General features: G+C 43.8%; 1 non-coding gene and 1 pseudogene across 1 annotated transcript; both read left to right on the top strand.

Annotated features, from left to right (window-relative positions):
- On the top strand, positions 1–26495 carry LOC143381093 (guanylate cyclase 2G-like; annotated as a pseudogene).
- On the top strand, positions 12538–12610 carry Trnav-cac (transfer RNA valine (anticodon CAC)). Its single transcript has one exon. It is a non-coding gene; the product is annotated as a tRNA-Val (tRNA).

The following is a 26495-nucleotide window of genomic DNA, read 5'->3' as shown; positions in this document are numbered from 1 at the left end:
ATGGGAAAGAGCTGGATCACATTTGGGTGGTCCAAGTCTGCCATCATTTCCGGTTCAGAGAGGAACAGGGAGCTCGAGGCTACTTTTGCCAAGACCTTTACCACAACCTCTGTCCTGGTGAGCAGAAGGAAGGCAAGTTTCACCCGGGTGAAGCCCCCTGCCCCAATGTCCTACAGGACTATAAACTATCTGTGAAGACAGACAGCAGGAGCTCTGCCCCTGCCGCGCTACACTATTCTCACTACTCTGATTGCTCATCCTGAATCAGAACAAGGATGCTAGCTAAAAAAAAAATAATAAAAACAAAAACAAACAAAAAACAGAAAACAAAAGCAAAATAATAAAAGGGAAAAAAACAAGTAAAAAACCCCAATATCCAAAGACCACAACCACCAGCCACCAACCACCACCAAAGGTACTATCTGGGAGACTGACAGGTCACCACCAAAAGCTTCCTGTACTTACAGAAAAAAAAACCCCAGCTGTAGCCACTCTGGTATGTACCTGCAGTTTGAAATTCCCTCGCAATGTCTCCTTGTAAGGTCAGAACCAGAAATAACCCAGGCACACCTGGGCCTAACCTCAGTGGTCATCACATTTGGGTCTCCAGGACCTTTCCCACTTTCGTAATGGGAATAAGGACTCTGGAAGGTTTTTGGCTTTAGTGGGTTATGGGGGCCCATGTTTACTTGTTTATAAATTAAAATTTGTAGGATGCTCGGTGGTCTTCATTTTGAGTCTGAAAAATCTGTAATATCTTCGTAGCTTTGAAAGACCTCATCGTATCTATGCTCAAAGTTTCTGCTTCATTGCTGCCCTGAACCTGGTAGCTTTCATCCACAGGGCCCTTTCCCCATGAGGGATTACCTGTCCTAGGGCAGAGCCATGGAGTCAGCCATCTAAGAACTGAGTCTTCTGTAACTGTTAGCCCCCAGAGAATCTTTTCCTCTTCCAAGTTGTTCTTGTTGGGTGTTTTGGTCACAGAGACAAAAAAAAAAAAAAAAAAAAAAAAGCTAAAACACAGCCATACATCATTGTACCCATGTTGACAAAGGTGTGTGTGTGTGAAGTGCTGGGAACTGAACCAGGTCCTTGCATGTGCTGGAGAAGCTCTCTTAAGTTGCACATCTCATCCCTGGGGTTGGAGTTTCCTGGACTAAGCAGCCCTCGAGACTGTTACATTGAGGCTGAACTGTCAACAGGAATTTTGGAGTGAAACACACCTTCAAATCACAGCACGCAATAAACAAGAGCCCAAGGAGATTGTCCCCACTAGATGTGCCCTGTGTGAGGGGAGTCCCTCAGGTTACACTGAAGGACATTAGGTAGGAACTCAGATCCTGATGAAGACAGAAAGTTCTCTGATAAAGCAAATTCATGACAATCATAAAATCTAAGGCTAATTTTGTTTTCTATATGATGTAAGAATAATATATCAAAACACCCCAATTTTATTCTATTGTATTGAATAAATACCATACATAACACTAACATCAGTAACAGGGGCGGGGGTTGGAGAAGTACTGTAGCCGCATCTGTACAGTAGTGATGTCATGTTGCTATGGGTTCACACCAGAGCAGCATCTTTTTCATGTGCAGTGGAATCCCCCATGGGAACCGCAAAGAATTGCTTGTCAAGCATACCCAAAATGGGAGGTAAAGGAATTAAAATGTTTCACTGCAATCATCAACTAAATAGGAGGGAAGATAAATAATGAATCGAGTCACATTGAATCAAAGTTTGTGCTCTTCTCGTAAGGCAAGCTGAACCAAGGGCCCCACCCTGATCTCCTTAGAACAGAAGCCACACCAAACCAAGGGTTCTGCCCTGATCTCATGGGGACACAAGCCTCACTGAACCAAGGGACCAGCATGGATCTCCAGAGACAGAAACTTCTCCAGAGAGAAGGGCACTCAGAGCTGGTGCCCTTGGGAATGGGGGTGTCTTGCCCCTTTATAGATTTTAAGTTTCCTTCTCAAGCCTACATGCCCAAAAGGCAGGAAAAGAGCCATTCAGAGGTGATTGCTGGTGCAATCCTTCCCCTCCTTTGGAGGCGTTAGCAACCTAGTGATGGGGAAGTGCTCTCTGCTCATTTCCTTTTCCTTGATAGTCCACTATCAGTCTTTTGCCCCTGCCTCAGGTGCATGGCAGGCTGGCTGGGAGGATGTAAAGTGTCTAGAGCAGTGCCTGATACATATAATAAATTGTAACTGGATATTTCTGTTGTTTGACAGCATAAAAATACCTTATCACACACTGAAACATTTGTGTCTAAATAGTTCTGCTTATTTCATCTACTTTAATCCTGTCTTTGGAATACTGTTTTAATCTTAATAGAAAAACAAATATGCACATTGTCTCACTTGTGTTTGGTTTGTGCAGAGAACCAAACAGCAAATGCATTCTGCATAAAACCTGCCCCCTTATGTTACAAAGCTAAGCCTTAAACCTTGGGGAAAAAACAATTACTTAGCATACTTGTTTTTTTCTCTCAAGGACATTAGCTTTTCCACTATGGGAGTGGGAGGGTTTTCCACTACCATCAAAATCTGTTTTGGGTACTATTGCTAAATAACAAACTGCCTCAAAACTTAGTAGTGAAAAATATCAATTGAGTTATAAGTTCTGTTGGGTCAGAAATTAGGGCAGAGCTTGGGAGGGCAGTGATACAGGTACACCTCTGCTTCATATTCTCTGGCATCTCATGTAGGAAGACTCAAAAATGTGAGAGGGACTTGACAGCTTGGAACTAGAGTCACTGGGAGTCTCATTCACCTGTCTGGCATAGGGATGAGATGACTTACACACTGAGCTCAGCAGGACTGTCAGAGTGCATGTATGAGTCCTGTCCATGCAGCTGTGCTCCCCACAAACGTGGTTCAGCCTCAGGATAGCTGAGCATAAAACTTGATAGCTTGTGGCTCCCCCGTACGGGTTCCAGTGGGCAAGGCAGAGGCCTCCTTGCCTGACAGTCATAACAGCCCTGGTGGTCACCTATTATCACCTCCAACCTATTTCACTGTTTGAAGTACATGACAGTCTATCCAGGTTTCCAGGCAGGAGACACAAACCTCACATCTTGATGGGAATCATGTAAAAGAGTTTTACAGTCATGTTTAAAACCCCTCACCCCTATGTGTTACAAACTGAAGTGTAGACTCTATGGAAGGCAGTCTTAATTTATTTCATCATCCTTTGAGCCTCATTTTCATTAATGTATGTCATTCACTTTTTGTGAGAAATCAGATCTCCAGCCTCCCCATCATGCCCAGAATATGCTGGCAACACGGTGGCAAGAAAACTCTACCTCCTTCCCTGAATTGAGTGTTTCTCATGGATTAAGCCAATTTTGAGAGAGGACCCATTGGTGCTGGCTGGACCAGTGGCAGGGAAACTGCCTAATGTTCTGAATGTTAACAGAACCCAAGCTCTCTTCAGGCCAAAGCAGTTGGGCACAGAATAACAGGCCACAACTGGGCAAGCATGCTGAGAGCAGTGACCCACACCCAACCTCCATCTACCCGACAGCACTCCTTCCCCTTAGGATCTCATCCACTGGCCTCATGCTTTTCCCAGAGTGCAACAGTTTGCTGGAAAGGCCCAGAGTCAGGATTTCCTGTGGATTCAGATTGTTTGAGACATGTTGTTTGAGGCTAAAGGACTCCTGTGAGAGACTCTTCCTTAGCCTCATCAGGGGGTTTTTAGAAAATAAGGTGGGTGGATACCAGGACCGTGGGTCACAGTACAGAGATCTTGGGACTTGAGACCCACTGGCATCAGGAGGTGAGTAGGAAGCAATGTACCATGGATTCTGATGACACCCTGCATCCTCTCCAGCAGGACATCAAATAACTCAGAGTGACCCAGGAGCACCAGAGGTGTGTCCTGGTTCAGTTGGTGTAGACTCCTGGGACTGAATGTCAGAGGTGGCACCTCCTGCCCACCCTACCAGAAACTGAGGTGCCTGAGTGTCCTGTAGGCTGTCAGCTGTGGCCAGTAGCCCTGTGCTCACCTGGATTCACAACACCTCGTCCAATGGCCCCAAATGTCTTACCATATAAAAATAAAAGGATGAAACAACCATCTCCCCTCCCATAGCATCACCCAGCAGCAGCTGGCAGATGAGTCATAGCCTTCTTTTGTGTGCATTGCTTTGGATAAAGCAGGGCCTTTAGCTAATCTTTGTAATGATACTCTACCTTTATTGAGCCCTTATTACATTTTACACATTAGAAACAATGTACATTCTCTGTTTTCATCAATGTAACAATCCTGAACTTAAGTATCAACTATTCCAAACATCATTAATGCTAAATATTTATTGGTTTTTCATGGTGACAGATGAGTTTAGAAAATGCTGATAGTCTAAACAGTGATGCAAATGGTAATTCTCCAAGACAAGGAGTCCACGTAGAAGAATTTTCCAATTTACTTAGTCATATAGTATCTTGGAGTAACTGGTATTTTAAAGAATGAAAATTAAAGCTTAAGGAGATGATATTTAAGTGAGTCAACAGAAAATCTGGTGTCCCATGAGGAGTGGTCTAAGAAGTGTTAGGAAACAGGTCGAGTTTAAGCCATCATGAGGGGACTCATGGCACTGTCTTTTAAAATGGATGCTCATGATATACAGGGATGGCCAGTGATTCCTGAAGGTAGCTCGGGTTTATTCTTAGAAGAGTAGTATCTTCTTTAAAACTCTTCAAAGAAGACTGCTATGATATCACTAGAACACAGAGCTTCATCTGCATCACATTCCCAGTCACATGTGCAAGAGAGAAAGATGCTGAACCACTGAGGTGTCCCCAGGTTGCCCCTCTGCTGTGTCCACCTTCTCCAAGAATGTGGAAGGCTCTTTCCTGCATGCAGCAAGAGATGGAGCCCAGGACCAAAGCCACTAGGTATACTGACACCCCAGGACCCGTACAAGCTGCAATCTAACCCTTACTCGGCTTGTTTTTCTAAATTTCCATCCTAAACACACCCTGCTTGGCTTTTCTTCTTCTGATATCATCAAAATATTTCAGTCCATTTTTGCAGCATTTAGACATCTTTTATGCAACTTTATGTGCATTCAACCTAATGCCTTTGGACAACTCCCATTTGTGATTAAAATATTTCACGTCTTCTTAACTCTGTAGTGATTCTGATCAGATTAAAATGGAACATATATTTAGGACTTGTGACAGGCCAGGAAGGAAATTTCTTTTCATATAAGGTAACATAAAGGTAGCCTTAGTTAAACTTTCCTAAAACCAGGCTTCCTTTGAAAATGGTGTAATCATGTTATTATTAATCACCATTTAGTCATTAAATTATATGTGTGTGAACATTTGTGGGATGGTGGCAAGCATTGGTCTAAGCAATATCCAATTTATGCCTTAATTTGAGCCTTTAGTCCTGTCAGAGGGACCTACTACTGCCCAAGGTTCACATTTGTGAGAACAAGGCACAAGGAGGTTAAACACTGGAATTGTTGCTCAGACAGCCTTGCTTCCTAGTCTCCAGTGTTAACAAGGAATTCTCAAGAAACCTTTTTACCATTTTTAGAGCTTAATTGCCATTTCTAAGACCATGAGCTTGATAAGCACACAACATTTTCAACTGAAAAAGCACACAGCCCATGACAGGGCTGCTTTCTTACCACCTCTTCAGGAAATCCTTGGAAACATTTTGCTATGCACAAAGTTGGTTAATGGAACCGTGGTATTATAACACTAAAGTTTTAAAACTATACAACTTGGGCTTATATAGAGTGCTTCCATCCCAAATCATTACCAAAATGCTACAAAAACTAAAATTCCCCCAACTACAGTTTACACATTGAGAACAATTTTCTGGATAAATTTAACTAGGCAAAAATCTATGTTATATGAACATTAAAATACTTATTCTTTTATCTCCTGACACTTACAAATAATACACATGGTTAAAACAGCATGGCAAAGTAGTTTTACTTTAGAATCTTTTTATTGGCTCAAGGTAAAAAAAGGGCAAACTATTAAAATGACATAGGGCATATCTTTTTTATTTTTTATTTTTATTTTTTAAAGGTATCAATTTCTGACCACAAAAGGGAAGGTCATGAAGAAGCTGTCGGAGTAGCTCTGGGAGTCCCGGAGATTCCGGGGCTGGAAGGTGCAGGAAGCCTCCTGTCCTAAGCTGAGTGCACTTCACTTTCACTTTCAACAGAACCCAAGTTATGAGCAATCCCACATGGTGCACTAGAGTCCCGACATGATTTCCTTATATGCACACAAGGCCACTTGACCTTAGGGGCCCATCCTGACCTCTCTATGAGGACACAGACAACACTGATTCAAGGGCCATGATAAACATCAAATTCCTGCACATGTCAAAACTTTTGTGCTATAAGCACTTCTCTTTGCTATGAACACTCTTAAGTGAAAAGAGGGACTGGATCTTATTTAATTTTGGCTGACCATTGTCTAGTACAGATCTTAATGCCTAAGAGTTTTTCACTTAATGTTGCCTAATTGTTTTTCTGGCTGATTGGCTGGGTGGGTGAATGGATGGACAGATAGACAGATGGACAAACTAGTTGTTGGAGGTATGGATGAATGGAAGGAAGGAAGGATGAACAGTTAGAGGTATCATTTGATACCAGTCTTGAAAATTAGTATTAGGTGGGTTCCCACTCCCCTGGTATTGAGGATCAAACACTTGAGAAATGCTGAGACAGGAGCAAAAATACATTTTATTTAAGAGACAGAACAGACAATACATTTTTTTTTTAAGAGATGAGAGAGAGAGAGAGAGACAGAGAGAGAGAGAGAGAGACAGAGAGAGAGAGAGAGAGAGACACTGCTCCGGAAAGGAGGGAGCCTTTTAGATTTAACGCCCCTTTATAGATTTAAATGCCTCTTTATAGACTTCAGGTTTCCTTTCTTCCCATGTCCCCTCCTCCTCTTATCTTGCCTACACGGTGTCCAAAATTCAGGAAGGGAGCTACAGGTTGGATCCTTCCCCTCCCCAGAGGCTGTTAGCAACCAGCTGATGGGGAGTGTTATCTATTTCCTTTTCTTTGATAATCAGCTACCTGTCTTTTTCCTCAGCCTCACTATCATAGCTAGTACTAAAAAAAGTTCATTTTCTTTTGGAAGTCTCCCACCAAACCTATGTGTCTGCACTGTCCAAATATGGTAACCACCAGTCCTAGGTCATACGTATGGTAATGAGTCCTGGAAATGTAGCTACTGCAGATTGAGATATGCTACAAGTATAAATTTTACACTGTATTTTGAAGACTTGGTTAAAAAAAAAAAGCATATAAGATACATCACTAATATTTTTATGTTGATTATGTGTTGAAATAAACATTTAAAATTAAATATAAGATATTATTAAATTTTATTTTTCCTGTTTAAATTTTTTAAAAACACATATGATTTATGTATCTATTGGACTGTGATCTTAATAATTAACAATGAACTATTATCAGTTCATTTAAAAAATATTAATATTAATTCCATTTCCAAGGGGGAAAAAATGAGGTCACCTGGTCAAACTGGTCAGTTTGGAATCTGCAGTCAGTCTATCCGGATGTGTCTTTGTTCCCTGCTTAACTTCCTCTCTGCTAAGTACTAGAAGACACAGAAGTAAAATCCAGAGGTAGGAGCCCTGTGAACCTTCCAGAAGTTTCCAGTAGGGTAAGAAACAAAGCTGGCAGATAGGAGAGAGACCTGCCCAGCCTGCCTGAAATCCATCAGATAAATCATGAGTCCTCTCATTATTCTATTTGTTCTCTGACAATACACTTAGAAGTCAGTCCCATCAAGATAGAAAATAAAAACAGACACGCCTGCCATCTTATGGAGGGACAGCATTCCTAGGATGCCAAGCATCCCAAAGCATGTTGTTTTTGCCCCTGTGGAATGGGCTCTGCTAATATTCCAGGATGTGAAAAGTCTCCTGCCTGGACAGGGCCTGGCACTGGCAAGGGCAGGAGAGAAGCAGAAAAACTGTGTGTGTGAAGGACAGTCCTGTTGAATGGAGACGTCTCTGTGCAGTCAGAGAGCTTTGGTTAGGCCACAGGTCTCATGAGATTGCATGCTTGGAACTTAAGGCCTGTTGGAGTCTCACTGGGAAAATTTCAGAGGCAGCTTCAGTCGGGCCCCTCCAGGTGTGGCTGAACTGCAGTGCCAAAACAAGATTCCACTTTTCCCTCCCCCAAACAAACAAACCACGAAGGTTTGGTCTCTTGATTTGGGAGGCTGGGTCAGGGTGAGGTGGGTGGTGTATCCACTCTCCTGGGTGTTTATTTATTGCTTTGTGTATTAGCCCATATTTCCAATGCAATATTGGCCTCAGGGCTCAGGCTAAAGTAGGCCCAGACTCAGCTTGTCAGCACTGTTCAAGCTGGTGCCCAAGAGCCCAAGGTGCAATAATAGTCCCTGCTCCTGGGAGCTACACAGGGGACCTCCCCCTCACATTCCTCCTTGCCTCACCCTCCAGGACTGCCTAGTCAAGTCCCTGCATGACCTCCCTCCCTCTTCTCAGGTGACTTTGGAAGAGTGAGTGTGCCTTAACCCACCCTCCTCTACTCAGGACACAGAAAACCCTAGTGATTTAGAAGCACCTGGGCTTTGAAGGTTATCTGACCTGGGTTTATGTCCTAGGTCTTTCCCTGACCAATTTAAAATCCTGAGCTCCTCACTGTGAAGCAGAATGATCATCTCTGTCTCAGAGAAGGATGAATGTGATAATATGTATAACGTGCCTTGTGCAATGCCTGATACAATGTGCTCAAAGTAAGATTTATTGTTATTTATTTGTGCATTACAAACCATATAATAGTAAGAGTTTCTCTGGGAAAGTGTATCTGAAAGGAAACACTTGTCACTCCCCACTCTGACCTTCACAGGCTTCGGGTAGCTGGAAGCTGGTTGAGGTCCCAGGTCCTGCAGTGTGATTTCCAGTCCAGCTTCATTACTGCCAGGTAGGTGAACTGGGCAGGTGAATTTCTACATTCTTCCATCTTCTCACATGGAAGATGGCAATACCCCTCCTCTCCTAGGATCACTAGGAGGATTGCATGAGTTAGTTTAATGAGGACCTTAGATTGGTACCTGGCAGAGTTGAGCAGTATAAACAAAACAAAACAAAACACAAACCCAATATGTCCCTTGAGAGAGGCATTGTCATTTTTACTCTTGCTTTGATATTTCTTAGGGGAAGTGGGTGTGAGAGGACCCAGGCCACCCAGATAGATGCGGGTGAAAATCTCCAGGCTCACCCTGAACCTGGGGCATGCTCAGGCTGTTGGTTTTCTACCAGCTCCCATCAGTGCTCTGCAAACGAATGATCCAGAGATTCCAATTAAAGGTCCACACAGCTCTTACATCAGTTTCTAAAAGTCCTCGGAGCTAGAAATGTTGAGTAAAGATTATTTCAATGCGTACTTAGTGAAGCCATCAAAGAAGGTAAGGAAAACCAAACAAGATAAAATAGAGTCCCCCTTGCTTGGCTGTTACAGGGCTTCTGAAAGGCAATTGGCCCTGTCCCCCTTGGTCTTCATATTGCCGCAGCTAGGTCTGGGACCTCTGGAGGAATCCAGACATCTGTTTCTCCAATCATGTTTCTAATGTGATCGTTTCCATTGTCTAAAATGATCCCTTCTCCTGCCCGTCCTCTTAAAACAATGATTTTCCTCCTCTTCCCCAGACCTTGCTTTGAGGCTCTCTCTGCTCACGGGAAGGCCCCCTGCACAGTTCCCCTCTCTTCCTGAATGAGTCTCCTCAGCCACCAAGCCTCACCTCTGCAGCAAAAGTCTGTAGCCCAGGTACTCTCTCCCCCACATCTGTAATTTGCAGCTAATGTCTGATCTTGGGTCTGGGACCCAAGCGTTGTGTATTTGTTCTTCATTAAGCTCCCCAGAAGATTCTAATGTGCAGCCAAGCTTGGGAATGCAAGGCCAGGACCAATCTTTTCTGACTGCCATGTGCATATGAATCCCCTGGGGCTCTTACTAGAATGCAGTCTGAGCCCATTGGGGAGGGGCCTGGGATCCTGCATTTCTGTCAAGCTCCCAGGCCAATTTTAAGCATCTGGGAAGTCCCATCTCCCAGATGGGAAAATCAAGAGCCAGTGAGGAGAAGTGACTTGCTTGAAGGGACTTGGACATAGGTCTTCTGACTCCAGTGTTCTTTTTGTGTTTTTTTTTTTCATAAATAATAATAATAATAGCATATAAACACTAAGAACATGGTGAATGACAGAAGAATTTTTTCGGTATTCTTCATTTTATTGCTTTTTTCTGAAAAGTGCTCAAACAGGACCTTTGAGTGTGTGTGATAATGTATAATTTGTAATATGTTGGTAATAATTCTTAGAGTATTTCTATATGATTAATAATCTTTATATCATATTTTGGGTGGGGTTACCAGGGATTGAACTCAGGGACACTCAACCACTGTGCCACATTCCCGGCCCTATTTTTGTATTTTATTTAGAGACAGGGTCTCACTGAGTTGCTTAACGCCTCTTTTTTGCTGAGGCTGGCTTTGAACTCATGATCCTCCTGCCTCAGCCTCCTGAGCTGCTGGGATTACAGGCAAGCACCACTGTGCCTGGCTCTTTATCACATTTATATAGCGTTTTATCATAATTTATTTTGGGTACTTACTTTGCATCACGCACCATGTCTGGTGTTTCTTTTTGTACTATTGCATTTAATCTCCACAGCCATGCTATGAGGTAGGTATCATGGTCTCTTCTATTTTTCAAAGAAGAATAAGGCTTATGGGCATAAAATAAATTGCCTTCTGCTAAGTGGTGGAGCTGGGGTTTGAACCCAGGACCTGTCCACAAGGTTGTATTTATTTTAAGCAAGTCTTCCTTCTTGGTTCCTCATCAAGGAGCCAGAAATAGTTTTCTCCTCCTGGGTGTCTCCCCCAGCTCGACTCCAAGGACAAGGGGCTGAGCTGGTTGGTCAACAGAGGAGCTCAGAGATGGGTACATTGCCCTGCCCTGGGTAGGTCTGTCTGTGTTTCTGTTTGTCTGTCTGCCTCTGCTGCTTTCATCAGTGCCCATGGGCACCTGCTCTGCCTTGTGTGCTCATGGTCAGCCCTGCAGGGCACGCTGTTCCTCCACAGGAGTGCACTGGGGTCCCACGGCAACCTGGAACCTTCCAGCTGCCTGGTGACTTGCATGTGACTACGTGCAAGTGAAACTGTCAGGATTTGGGCCATGTGAGCTGCAGGACAGTTGGACATACAGGACACATGGCAAGAAAACCACCGAGGCCTTGGGTAGCCCCTGCAGGTCCTGTACCACTGAGTGGTCGGGGCCTTCTTGCCCTGTCTTTGCTCCTTGACGCAGTATAGCTGCCTTCCTCTCGAGCTGAGGGTATGGAATCATCCCTGTTCCGTTCACCCAAGGAGAACAAGGGGGGAAAACCAGTCCTACCAGTGGCCTGAGCTGGAGGTGTGAGGTCTGAGGTAGGAGACAGGCTCCTGTCCTGTTCTGCTGGGCCACCTGCAGCTGCCTTTGCCCCTCTTTAGTCCTCTCTGTCCCTTCCTGTGTTCTCCTGTGCTCTCAGTGTAGACCATCAGATCTGCCAGGCAAGTTCAGTAGTTCTCTGTCTTCTAAGTGACTGACCGGTCCCCTTACCAACCGAATCAGATTATCTGGAGATGGCATCTGGGCTTTTGTCAAAGTTCCCAGATGATTCTGAAGAGCATATCAAGGCAAGACCCACTCCTCCAATTCCATGGGAGCAAGCAGAGCTCAGTGACTCTCCCTACTTGCCCAGAGTTAATTGAATGCCCTCGATTCTCACCTGTCTCTTGGGTCACGTTGAACCCAATGTCCTCAGGCCAGCCCCTCTCTCTGCTGGAACAGCTTACCTGCAGAAGTTTTTCTGTAAGAATGGGAAGAACTTTCGGTGCCACAGGATAGGATGGTATCTTATAGAAAATAAGGGGGGAATTTTTGCTTGCTGGTAGCCACTTCTGGTTCCTCACTCCCTAATATATTTTATTTTAAAGACAATAACCTATAATGATATAAGCCTATAGACCTACTGCAAATAAAAAGATAGGTAAAATATCCAGAGTAGATAAATCTATAGAAACAGAACGAAGCTGGGCACGGAGGCCCACGCCTGTCATCCCAGAGACTTGGGGGGCTGAGGCAGGAGGATTGTGAGTTCAGAGCCAGCCTCAGCAACTTAGTGAGGCCCTAAGCAACTCAGTGAGACCTCGTCTCTAATAAAATATAAAAAGGGCTGGGGATGTGGCTCAGTGGTTAATCTCCACTGGGTTTATTCCCTGGTACCAAAAAAATGAAAGAAAGAAAGAGAGAGAGAGGGAGGGAGGGAGGGAGGGAAGGAAGGAAGGAAGGAAGGAAGGAAGGAAGGAAGGAAGGAAGGAAGGAAGGAAGGAAAAAAGAAAGAAAGAAAGAGAATGAAGATGATGGTTACCAGGGGTAGGAGGCCAGAAGAGACTGCATCGATATGTAAGGCATTCTGTTCTGGATGATGGAAATATTTTGGAATTAGAAAGAGGCTGGGGGCTGGGGATATAGCTCAGTTGGTAGAGTGCTTGCCTCACATGCACAAGGCCCTGGGTTCAATCCCCAGCATCACCAAAAAGAAAAAAATAAAAGAGGTGTTGGCTGCACACATTGTGAAGGTACTAAACATCACCAATCATTCACCTTAAAACAATTAATTTATGTTAAGTGGATGTTCCCTCAGTACATGAGATTTTACAAGTGTAGGCAATTTGGAGAAGGAAGAAGAAGGTGGAGACCACCTGCCACACCAGGGTACCACCCTGGAACCACACCAGCTACCACTTACCTGCCTGGGCGCCTCCTTCCTGGCTGATTTCTCCATGCGCATCCCAGGGACCCTGTTTGCTCTTCCACTCAGACATGGTCTAGTTTGCCTTCTCAGGGGCTGGACGCTGTCTGCTCCCCTGTCCTTTCCCCAAGGACCCCCGGGGGGCTTTTGGTATTGCAAGTCTGCTCTCTCTCCACGCAACACCCAGGACCTTGCAGAGCTCACTGAACAGCCCCGAGCTGCCCAGAGCTCCCCATCGGGCACCCCAAGGGCAGATGTCTACAGCTTTGCCATTCTCCTGAGGGACTTTATCCACCACCAGGACCATGTGCCCTCGATGAGGGCAACCTTGATGAGGCACCCGATGGGGAAGTTGGGAGAATCTGCGGGGAGGCTTGTGGGAGTGTGGGCTAGCTTTGGAATGTTTTTTTTTTTTTAATTAATTGTTTTATTAATTTGTAATTTATTCCTTTTTTCATTTTAAAAATTTATATTCTTTTAATTAGAAAATGAATTAAACATTGGTTAAAACAAATATCAAGTTACTCTCAATCATATGCTTGTTCTAGCTGCTGGGGGATCCTATGGGAAAATGGGCCATTTTTCTACTCAAAATCCTCTCTGGCTTCCCACCTGGGAAGTTCAGACAAAATTCTTCCTATGGCCTGAAGCCATCAAAGGTCTCTAAATACCTGGCCTAGGTGGCCTTTGGTGTTAGTCCCCTAGGGCTGCCGTGATGATTACTATAAACTTGGAAACTTGAAATAACAAAACGTATGCTCTTGTAGTTCTGGAGGCCAGAAGCCTAAATTCAAGGTGTCAGCCATGCTCAGCTCCCAGCAGGAGCTTTGAGGACGATTCTGTTCTGTTCTTGGCCTACTCTGGCTTCTGGTGGCTGCCCTAGCATTCCTGGGCTTGTGGCCACATGGTCCCAAGGCCTGCCTCTGTCTTCACATTGCCTCCTTCTCTGTGAACTTATCCTCTGTCTCTCATAAGGACACCCGTCATTGAATTTAGGCCCTTGTGGATAGTCCAAGATGATCTCAACACAGATTCTAAATTATTTCTACAAAGACCATTTCCCAAATAAGGTGATATTGATAGATTCTGACTTGGGCATGTCTCTTTGAGGACCACCATTCAACCTACCACTCCCTTCTAATTCCATCTTCCATGGCTCACCCCTTTCAGTCTTACTAACCCCCTTCATGTGCCTCCACAGTGCCAGACACATTATCACCCCAGGCCCTTGGCACATGTTGTTTCTGCTGCCTGGACAGTCCTCCCTCATATTCCTATATACAAATCGACCTCATTCTTTCTTAAGAACTACAAACGTCTTCATCATGAGATATGTTCATGCATTTTTCACTGAAACACATTTTGATTGCTTCCCATTTTTGGCTTCTACAAATTGCAGGAATAACCAATCTTGTATTTTTGCACATGAGGCTGAATGTTTCTGTAGGATATTTATATCCTATAAAATGAAAGATATAAATATATTTAAAATTCGAGATAGTGATGCTCCAATGTCCATATACAAAGGATGTGTTCAGGCTTCTTTTTTGCTGTGTTGCCTCTTAATAAATGCTGATGCCTGGACCTCAGCCCTGGAGATTCAATGTCATTGCTTCCTGGGAATCAAGGTTTTAAAGGTTGCCCAGATAATTCTAGTAGGTAGCAATGCAGGCTGAGAACCCCTGTCTTGGGCTGGGGGTGCAACTCAGTGGTAGAGTACTTGCCTAGAGGCCTTGGGTTCCACCTCCACCATTGCAAAAATGAAAAAATAAAAAAAGGGGTACCCTCTGCCTTGGATAGGGGATAGGTGTGTAAGCATATGCACTGTGTGTGTGTGTGTGTGTGTGTGTGAGAGAGAGAGAGAGAGAGAGAGAGAGAGAGAGAGAGAGAGAGATTCTAAGTAAACCCAGCCCATCTTTCACTCTTGTTTTCCTTTTCTTTTTCTTTTTTCATTTTTCTTGTCTTGGAAATTATGCCTAGTTGACCCCCATTGGTTTATCTCAAGTCTCATCTTTGAAACAACTTTTCCCTGAAGACTTAAAGTTAGGAGGCCCTATGAGTCTATGCAGTTGCTTTTAAGCCAGATTCGAGTTTCTAATTTGTGACTAGACTAAATGAAATGGAGGTAACTCAAGATCCAGGAGCATCTGACTTTGGAACAATTCTGATAAACCAATGTGGGCGGGGCCCACATGTGATCCTTAAGCCCAGATCCCATCTTGCAGCTGGGGTCTGAGGGTGGGATGGGAGAGTTCTGTGGACAATCAGTACATTCCTGCTCAGTGTGATCCTCTCAGTGTTGAATGAGATCCAGTCACATGGCCCTGTGTATACTCGGTATTGTAACCAGAAAAATTACAGAGTGTACTTAATTCATGGAAAACACAGGTCTTTTACTAACTTCCTCTACCTCCCTACAAACAAACCTGCCTCCAGGAACTGAGTAAATATAGTCCTTCATGCACAGCAGGACAGTGGTTCTCAAACTCTAGTAGGTGTCAGAATCCCCTGGCGGCTTGCTCAAACGCAGGGTGCTTGAGTCTCCTGCTCAGGGTCTCTGACAAGTTAGGTCTGGGCTGAGGCCTGAGAATGTGCATTTCCATCAAGCTTCCAGGAGAGTCACAGTTTTGAAGCATTGGCCTTGGTCCTCCTGGTTTTTGGACCAACCCATCGGCATCATCTGGGAACTTGTCAGAATTGCACATTCCCAGGCCTTGCTCCTAACCTGCTTCACTAGAAATGTGGGGGTGGGCCCAGAGATCTGTATTCGCACCCCCACCCCACCTGAGTGTCCATTACCAAAGGAAAAGAAAGGATACCAAAATGAGTACTAGACTGTTGAAGATGATAGTGGGAAACATCTGGCCACATGTCACTAGGTACAGGCTCATGTCCTCCAAGGAGCATGGCATGGATTGGCTCTCAGAGTCCTCTATCATTTTATCGACTCTCCTGGCGTTTCTTAGAGCTAAATTCAGGACTACAGAAGATGAGTACTGTCTTCTGTCACCAATGCCATTATTGTCCCTTGAGTTATGCTTCATTAGAAAGTAAAACATAATTTCCCAGAATACAACTTTACACCATATATTTTTTCAGAATATTTTTAGGCCTTTACATATAGACTTAAGCAAAATCATCTTTACATACCATCTTGTAACATATATATGTATATGTATACATATATATATATATATATATATATATTTGTAACATGTATATGTATAAATATATACAAATATATATATACACAAATATATATTATTATTATTATTATTATTATTATTATTATTATTATTATTATATTAGTAGATGGTCTTTCTTTATTTGGATTTCCTCAGTTTTTGCCTAATGTTCATCCTCTGTCCCAACATCCCATCCAGGGTACCCTGTTGCATTGAGTCTTCTTAAGCCTCTCTGGGGAAACTTCTCAGGCTTTCCTTTTCTGATGACCTTGACATTTTTTCAGGAGTACCAGTCAGGTATTTTGTAGAATGTCTCTCTCCTTTGGGATTTGTCCAGTTTCCCCCAGCTCTCTCACTGGGGTTCTGTATGTTGGGAGGAAGACAGTGGGGGTACATTGTCACTTTGATGGTATCACATCAAGGGCGTGCTGTGAACATGGCTGTGGCAGTTGATGTTGACCTTGATCACTGGTTGAGGTGGTGCTTGTGGATATCTTAAGTGTCCTTAACCTCCCGGGGCCATACTGTCCTCTGTGAAAGGAAGCTACCCCGTGGCCCACACCTGAAGGGTGAGGCGGGAGGCAGAGTACCTACCCAAATTATTTGGAATCCTTCTCTCTGCTCTGTTTATCCATTTTCTCAATTATTTATTTCTATCAGAGTGGACTCATGGATATTTTATTCTTGGGTTATAATCTCACCTTGTTGCCCAAACTGTTCCATCTTTGACCATCCACATTCCAGGTGGCATCTGTGTCTCTTCCACACAGAGCCTCTGTGGTGGGTTCTGTCTAATTCCTGAGCACATCCCTACTCTCTGCTTCTACACAGGGCTCCTCTCCTGTATCCCCTGCCACTGTACAAGAGCAGCCGATTCTTCAAAGAGCCCTGGTTTCTGTTGTTGGAGGACAGTTTTAGAAAGACCTGAGACTAGTGTGCCCAACACTCCCTGGGGAGTGTTGTGGCTTCGGACTCTGTCACTAGACAGTGCAAGGAAACATGTATATATACAAATGTATCTAAAATTATACACACAAGTGCACACGCACACCTGCAATTAAGCTAGCTGTGATTTCATTCTGGCATCTCTAAACTAATCAATAACCACCATGGTTCTTTCTAGCACCTGCCCCCCTTATCTGTAAGCTCTGTCTCCAATTGTGAGAATCCTGGCTCACCTCATCCGCCATCTGTTACCTATCCATTCAATCCCAGCGTGTGTGTGTGTGTGTGTGTGTGTGTGTGTGTGTGTGTGTGTTGTGTGTACAGTGGTTTAATTGTGGGAAATTAGGATGCAGCAACTATGAATAATTCCTGACTTTAGTCTTATCATCCTACATCAGAAGTTATGGAGGTCTATACCTTCCCCACCCCCACTTTCAGTGTGATCTTACAGCATACATCATAATACAATTGAATCCTTTTATCACTGTCTGAAGTCCATCTCCAAATCTTCTAATTTTCTAGTGAATATTTTTAAAAGTTTGCATTCCTCAAGGTCTACATTGTGTGTTGTAAAGTTCTATAGGTTTTGGGAAATACATAGTATCAAATCTACCGTTGTAGGATTACACAGAATAGCCTTTTCATCCCGTAAATATGCCCTGTACTTCACCTATTCAACTCTCTCTCCGCCCCATACTTTTGGCAACCTCTCTGATTGTTTTCTGTCTCTATGATTTTGCCTTTTCAGTGTGTATAAATAGAAAATACAATATATAGTGTTTTAATACTGTCTTCTTTTGCTTAGTAACATACATTTAATATCCATCTATGTAGTTGCAAGTACTGTAATTTTTATACCAAATATGTATACATTATTCTCAAAATTTGGTCAAATGGCATGCTTAATAAATGTTGATAGACACCAATGAGAAAGTGAAAAAAAGTAGGTTTACAAAATTGAGTAGAGAGATGGAACATGGCCGTAACATTTATTAGTTCTTAAAATTGTTTTTATATAACATATCACATTGAATGCAAAATTGCATAAAGCATACTTTGGGAATTTCCAACACCAAATGCTTATTTATTCCTGAAATCATATAGAGGTCTGATTCACTTCAAGAACTTTTAAGCTCTACTTAAAAAAATCTTGACTTAGAAACCAGTTAATTGCAGGGGTACATATAGGGGGGGTACCTATATGTTTTTCATTAAAATTCTTTATTTTCCATGAGAATTTATAGTATTTCTATTAAAATATCCAGATTTCTCAGGAATGCTTCTCTGTTCTATTTATTTAAAACTCAGTTTGCAAATGTAAGAGCACAGCTCCTGTTTAAAGGGAATGCACTAGGTGGCCAAGCTCAGGCATTAGGTGATCTAAATCCCACACAATTTCCAGAAGTCATCAATGAATCAAAGACCCAATGGCACCAGTTCTGCATTGACCTTCCCTGCCAGAGGAGAAGGGTGATGAAAAGGTCACAGGCATGGTGAGGGCATGTTGGGATGGTCCCAGAGAAAAGGCCCAGCTCCCCTTCCATCAAGAGAACTGTAGCAGAAGCCAACAGGTGTTTTCTCCTAGTTGGTTTACTGTTAGGATTAAAACCAATAGCTGTGATGGATTCCTTGTCCCTCCCCTCCCCTTCCTTCCCCTCCCCCCTTCCTCCCTCCCTCTCTCCCTCCCTTCCTTCTCTCCTCCTTCTTCACACACACAAAGCACTGTGATAGGTGCTGACAAGAGTGGAATGAGGAATTCTCCCTTTATTTCATAAAAATGAGCCAGACATGAATAATTCCACTGCCCTCTGTTGGTTTTAGACATCACTAATCAATGAAGGCTCTCTTTCCCAGGGAGTTTTGACATGACCTCAGAATCTTTTCAAATCAGCATTCCAAGGGTTGCCCCTAATCAATTGAGATTGGATTATGGGATAAAATTTTTTCACCAATTTAAAAGTAGTTTGTTTATCTTTAATTTTGGTGGTGCTGGGGATTGAATCCAGGGCCTTGCACATGCTAGGCAAGTGCTCTACCAATGAATTACACCCCCAACCCTACAGTAAGGTTATACGTGCAATTCAAATAATTTTCTCAATAGTAGCTTCCTTCACATCAGATAATTGTATCACTTTTATATATTAAAATGTCACTATGCTAGAGGTAGTTTGAGCAGCTGATAGAAGGAGCCTGGGTTGGAGGTCAATTGTCTGCTCCTAATTTGGCCATTTAGCTATGCATTCTTAACATAATGGCCCTTATTTTGCATTTCCCAGATCATAATTGCCTTTTAACTTCTGAGTTTTAAACATTACTTAAAATGATTTAAAATTGATGAATGAAAAAAATTTTATATTCATGGTATAAAATGTGATACACACACATACACTTGTGGATAATTAAATGAAGCTAAATAACATAAAGGTGTGTCTCAGGTCCATTGATATGTGCCTACTCAGAAAATATGGTACTGATGTTAAGGCAAGTCCATTTTCTGAGTCTTAAGTTTCGTCATTTGAAATAAGTAGTGTTTAGATTCATTTACGCTTTCTCTGAAGAACCTTCTAGAACAAAAACCTATAGGATCTAGATGTGCCCTTTTACGTTGGGGAATCTAAAAGGAATGACCCGTCCTGACATCTGCAGTTTTCAGTTGGCCATGACCCTGGCATGGAGCATGCTGGAAAGTTAGGGGAGGGCCACTGGGTGCCAGACTCACCTCTAGGCACTTTATACACATAAACTTCCTAAATTCTCAGAAGAGACCTGTGAGCTATTTTTACTATCCTCTCTTTTCAGATGAGTAAACCGAGGCTCAGATAAATGAAGAATGAGGCTGGAAGGGACAGGCTCTGTCCTGTCACGGTAGCCTCATGGCCATTGTCCATTGGCAACCGTTAAGTAGGAAAACTTGAGGGTGAGAAATGTTTTCTTGGAACGTGTAGCTGGGAGCTGTGCTCCACTGTGCCTGTGGTTCTTGGAAGAAGATGGCAACGTCTGAACTTTTTAAAAGCCACGTGGGCATACCAGATAGTATGACGATCAGGCTGGAAGAGTATGCTGACCCCTGGAGGAAGGACTGGAAGAGAGGACCGGCCAGCTGATGGCAGAGAAGAGGAGGTGGAGAAGCTCCTGTCTACAATACTGCCCAGGCGCTCAGGAGCACTGAGGGTCTGGTCAAACTCAGGGAGCAGCAGCAGCACCAGGAGGCCCCACTCAGAGGGATTATTTCGTTTGTTATTTTCCGAACAGGATGTCATTTTCTTCTAAAAGAGATCAAACATTTTTGCGTGCATGTAATGATACACCCGGTTAAAGGAAATAGGGGCAAAACTCTCTGGAATCCATAGGAATCACGAATAGAGTTCTTTTAGATGTGCATGATGGTGAGGTTCACTGGTGTATTCATATGCGCACATAGGAAAGTTAGGTCAGATTCATTCCACTATCTTTCCCTGACCCATCCCTCCTACCTTTCCTTTTGTGTCCTCCACTTTTTGTCTCTTCTTCTTCTTCTTTTATCTCCCCCTTTTTTGGATTGGATTAGCTTTGGTGTATCAGAGGAAACATTCTACCTTTGACTTTTATGTGGAAGATGTAGCAACAAGGGAGTGACCACTAGATGGCGCACTGGTTCCACAAGTCCAGCGCTTGTACCTCCAGATCTCTGCATGGGTGACCTCAGATTCAAACATTGTTTCACCTTCTGTTTTCACCTGTGCGTTCTGGAAAGGTTTGGAAGAAGCACTTGCTGTTAAAATTTCTCTACATTTGTATATCTTGAACTACCGAGCGGGGGCTGGAATTTGAATGTGAACAACTTGAGATTGTTCGATTTTACTGGTGGACTGGTGAGTGATTACATTTGCGCCACATTTGCAGAGCTAGGTCCCCTCTATAACCTGTAGGGGAAAATGAGATGCCCTTGGCAAGAAAACTCTTTGTGTAAAGGCATCTATGTGACCTCCACTACCCAACGTCTCCCCTCAATTTATATCATCAATTAAAATAGATCTCTAGAGAAAACGTAGGTGGAGAAATAAATGGATGTCAAAAGAAGTCTAGAGAGTAGATTTTGGTAGCCACAAATGTAGCCCACAGAAGCCAAAAGCCCTATGAGGACAACTTTGCAGTGATTTGTGGGAGGTGAGTTGAAGATGATCCTGCTCAAAAAAATTAAAGCTCTTCAACGACTTGTACAGTTTGTTTGATCGCATCATTACAACCTACAATGTGTGCAAGGTGAGACAACTTGCTCCTAGCTGTGAAGCCTCAGCTGCTCCTGTTGCTGGTTGTCCTGTGCATGACTGAGGATGGGCATGCCTCATGCTAGCCAGGAGGGAGGCTCCGTTCCCACTGGCAGATCCTCTCGATTCACAGCCCAAGCTCAATATTTCATTCCTGTTTGTCCTTTTGCAAAGGGTTTGATTAGTCTCGGTGCGTTTGTCAGGAATCCCCAGTTGTGCCCTGTGTACTTCCTTGGTTTGGTCTCATGGTGACCCTTTTTCTAAAGAGGGATTGATCTTCTTCGGGCTAATTCCACCCCTCCCTCCTGAATTTCTTTTCTCTGGATTCAGAGGCTCAGACCTGCGCCCCTTTTGAGGCTGTCTTTTGACCAAAGTGTTACTTCTGATGTTAGGATCCTTAGCAATTCAGAGGGAAGATCACTCCCAAGTTCAGACCATCAGATTGGAGCTAAAGGGGAAGCGTCAACAGTTACCTGCCTGGTGCTACTCAGGGCGAAATCTGAATATGTCCTGAAGTGGGAAGCAGCTGAGGGGAGGACAGCAAATCCAGCCACCATCTGGCTTCTCCAGGTGGCGCTGCTGATGCTGCTTTCTGCATTTTCCAACTTTTTGAATGGGTCAATTGTGGCTCCAGGGACGGTACTGTGTGCTCGTGGTCACACATATTTGGTGGGCAGCTGCAAGGACATCTACTAAGACCATGATCCCAGGACAGAGCCTTTGTCCATGGTCCTGGGACCAGCAAGATTTGGGGACAGTGTGGTCATATCCACACTGTCCTGAGATGATAGGTCCTCCATGGTTATCCCTGAACAGTCCCAACAAGAGAACCTCAACACAATCAGTGAATTAATCCCCTGATGGCATTAATTGAGTGGTAACTGAAGACAGATGGGATGTGGCTGGAGGAGGTGGGTCATGGGGGGTGTAGCTTTGGCATGGACAGGACAGCCTTCCAGGACACATCACACACTCTGCCAACAGAACCAGACCACCCTGAAGGCATCCACTGGAGTTTTCCTCTTAAAGTGATCTTCCCAATTTTGCTTTGCAGGGGCTAATGTTACAGCCACTTTATATTTCTGCAGGATGCTCTCATGGTGGGGAGAGGCTTCCTAGAAGTAGGTGGGACTTGTCCAAAGTTGACTTTTTTTTTTTTTTTTTTTGTATAATTTGGAGGCCAACAGGACAGAGGTGTTTTTGCTGCTGGGGCTAATGCCTGAAATTCTACCTTTCCCACATCATCTTTGGATTCTGCTAAATACAATTGTATCTGGAAAGGGTTGAAGCTTTAAGCTTCTGCTTCTTTATTACTCTATTACAAATGAAGGACTGGTTTATCAGGAGGATTGGGAGAGAAGAGAACAGATGGGGGAGACATAAGATCTACATGTGTATAAATAAATACATTTTATATGGTGTGGCACACACACACACCTGACTTAATCCATCAATACGCTGCTGCCTGTCTAGCTAGTTCTGGTCTTAGGTTGGGGAAATATGGTCACCAATTCTGTCACATTTCAGAGGCAGATGCAGTGGCTGTGAGGAGGGCTCAGTGGAAGGAGGCTTTGTGGAGAAAGCAAGGCAAGGTGAGGAACTGGAAGAAATGCTGGTGCTTGGGTGGGGCTGAAGTCAGCAAGAGTGAGGTTCCAAGGCATGGCGCCCCAAGGCGGGGGCCGGTGACAAGGGACTTGGCCTCTGACCCTATCCCCACCTGCAACCCCACTGCCTCCTTTGTGAAAAGCAAAGTCTCTTTGTTACTTTGTTTTCAGGTTGAAATCATTGGAGACGCATTCATGGTGGCTAGTGGGCTTCCCATGTGCAATGGAACCCGACACATGGATGGGCTTGCCACCATGTCTCTTCCCTTCCTTAGTGCCATCCTCCACTGCCAGAGTGGGCACATGCCCGAGGAGAAGCTCAAGCCCTGGATTGGCCTCCACACAGGGAGTCAGAACTGATGGCAGGTGGCCTTATGGTCCAGGTATGGCAGCAGGGAGTTCTGGCCTCAAGTCAGAGGTCTAAGGCTTTTAGGAACACAGTTATTGAATGGAGTTATGGTTGGATGTGAGGTGTCCCCCCAAAAGTTCATGTGTGAGACAATGCAAGAAGGTTCAGAGAAGAAATGATTGGGTTATGAGAACCTCAACGTAATCAGTGAATTAATCCCCTGGTGGCATTAATTGAGTGGTAACTGAAGGCAGATGGGATGCGGCTGGAGGAGGTGGGTCACGAGGGGTGTAGCTTTGGGTGTATATTTTGTATCTGGAGAGTGGAGTCTCTCTCTGCTTCCTGATCATCATGTGAGCTTCTTCCCTCTGCCACTCTTCCACCATGATGTCCTGCTTTACCTTAAATCCTGAGGAAGGGAATCTGCTGTCTATGGATGGAGACCTCTGAAACTGTGAGCCCTCAAATAAACTTTTCATCCTCTATGATTGTTCTGTTCAGATCTTTTAGCCTCAGCAGTGAAAAGTCTGACTAAAACAAATGGTAACAACTTCAGGGGAAACAATAGATTGACTTGTTTTTGTATGTGTGTTTCTGCTCAGCTAGGTTGCTTGGTAAGAATACAGGCACACAGTGACTCCAAGAAGTTGAGTCAAACATAAAGAGAACAAAAACCAGGACAGGAACCCCAGGCTAGCTTTTTCTCCTTGTGTCTGTATCAAGTGCCCTTTTTTGATGTGTGTTCCATTTGGGTCAAACTCATGGGCATGTGGTCCCTACTAGGTTTAATATTCCTCTATCTCTGAAAATTCTTCATACTTTTTGAACAAAGGGTCCCATGTTTTTATTTTGTGTTGGGACCCTGAAATTATATAGCTAACATCCTTGTCCTTATCTTTCAAGTCTCAACTAAGTGAAACTCAATCTCCAATCAGAATTAATTACTCCTGTGTTTGTAAGGTGCAGGTTTTATTGACATCTCTAGTACATGAACAGTGTGGGCAGAAATTTGTGAGTTCTGTGGTTTCCCCCTTGTAAACTCTAAGAGGTATTGCCAAGCTCTGTGCCGGAGGGCACTTAATGGATGTTTGTGATTGTTCTTGTTGACCTGATATACACTCAGGGGTCCAGCCCATTGGCAGTCCCCCCTGCAGATGATGTGGTGGCTGGCATGGTGGGAATCACCATGACCAGATACTGTCTGTTTGAACACGGCATCCAGAATGAAAAGTAGCACTTTGCGTGGGTATCATGTATAGCACTCTGTGAACACAATATGGCTACCCCTCCCATCCCCTATCATTAACCAGAGGGTATTTTTAGAAGACTCATTTGCATTTTGTCTCCTATTTTCCATCAGGAGGAGAAGGTCATTATCCACTTAAACAACACTGATGGTGAGCTGTATAAACAGAGTTTTGTTACTGTGCTCTCACTGGAGCTATGTAGACACACATGGCACCCCTCCAAGTCTTACCATTTTAGATGGACATATAATAAAGTCATTTAAATGAAGAGTAGGAGTTGGAAAACTTTTGATGAACAGGGCCAGACAGTAAATGTTTTTCACTTTACAGGCTCAAAATATTTAATTCTGCTATTGGATCTCAAAAGTAGTAGTACAAATATGTGAGCAAATGAGCATAGCCAAGTTTCATTAAAATTTCATTTGCAAACACAAATGGTGGGCCAGATATGGTCTATGGGTGAGATTTTGCTGATACCTTACGTATGTTCTTAGTGGTGCAGAAGAAATTAATGATGGGGAATTCCAGGGAACAAAGGATTCTTTTGCTAGATAGTAATTTTATTGCATTGACTGTTAATAGACACATGCATGCCACTTATCAGTTGAGATATGAAAAAAAAAGAATTACTTAGTGATTTTATTGTCAAAGAGTTTAGGTTAACATTGTTTTGAATTTATAGATTTTCCACAATATAAAAACACACATATTTACACACATGCATGTACATGTGCAAATATTTTCCCCTCTGATTGTCTAAGTTAATAAATCAAGTCTCAAATGCAGATTAAAACCTTTCTCTTTGATGGTAAAGAAAGGTTTTCAGAAAAAGTTTGGAAGGTGTCTGTTTATTTAGTCTCTAAACCTGGTTCTAGCAGCAGTTTTGGAAATATGTCCCAGCTCACCCTAGGGAGTCTGAGGAGCCCATTGAACCTCTATCCATGGCTCTTGCCAATTTGTATACTGAGCTAGGTCTTCCTTTGGCTTCTAAGATGAACGTGCTAAAGTTTGAGCAGCATCCAATAGTGTCCCATCAATGCCTGGCTGGTTAGGGCTCCCAGGCCAAGTGTCTCTACTTTAGACAGTATTTGTGCTTTGTTTATTGTGGTTACTGGGGCTCAAATATTTCAAGTCGTATGGTTCCCTCTTCAAAGCAGCTCCACCCCACTGACAATCCACTGACAAGGCACTAATTAGGCAATGATTGACTTTATGGCAGCTCTATGGATCCATGTTGCTCAGAGCACTGCAGATGCCTTGCTGGCAATAGGCCGTACAATCTGCAAAAGAGAAGCACCGTTCCAGTCAAGGTAAGGCCAGGCCAACTGCTGCCCAAATTGAATTCCTATGGAGCTGTCGAAGAGTGTGGCAGAACGAATAAGTGTCTGCCTAGTGGTGCAGGAGAACTCTTCGATCTCTCTGGAGACTCTTAGAACTGTAGGATCTTCTTCCTTCAGTAAGGTCTATGCAGTTCCCTCAAATAGTTGAACACAGAATGTCTGACAGCAGTCACCTTTGCTCTCACATAGACCAAGACTTATAGGACGCTTCCACTCTCCCTGCACCAATGGGCTCTCAGCTTCCCCTGGACAGTCCAGTGCAATCTTCCACACACAGCAACAGCCAACACAAGCCTGGGAATCACAAGGTCCACACTTCCTCTGTGTCCCTTTACCTGACTCTGAAGTGCTCAGGCAGAGGGGACAGAAGTCTATTGGTTTGACCTCATCTCTCTACATGTATAAAGGCTCTTTCTTTTTCCTCTGCCTTCTCCCTCATCCTGGCCTCTCTCTGTCATGAACTGCACCAGGACACATTCTCATCCTTCCTTCAGGATGGCCCTTTTCTGGGCCGGGGGTGGGGAGGGAGCAGGTGCTCCTACTCAGGAGTTCTCAGGAGAGCTGGGAGATGCACACAGGGAAGTAGAGGGCAGCCATGATGACGCTGGGCGTTTGGCGGTGTGGAGAGCCAGAACAAGCAGCAGGGAGGGGTGGTCTTGGCTCCTGGGTTGCTGGTTCCCAGGCAGCCCCTCCTTGTCATTCTCCAGCTGCTTCTCTGCTCCCTCAGGGCAAAGGAGAACAAACGACTTGA

The sequence above is a fragment of the Callospermophilus lateralis genome, chromosome 15, assembly GCF_048772815.1.
Source record: "Callospermophilus lateralis isolate mCalLat2 chromosome 15, mCalLat2.hap1, whole genome shotgun sequence".
NCBI lineage: Eukaryota > Metazoa > Chordata > Mammalia > Rodentia > Sciuridae > Callospermophilus > Callospermophilus lateralis.
The sequence above is the reverse complement of the archived record's forward strand: the minus strand, read 5'-3'. Positions and strand labels throughout refer to the sequence as shown.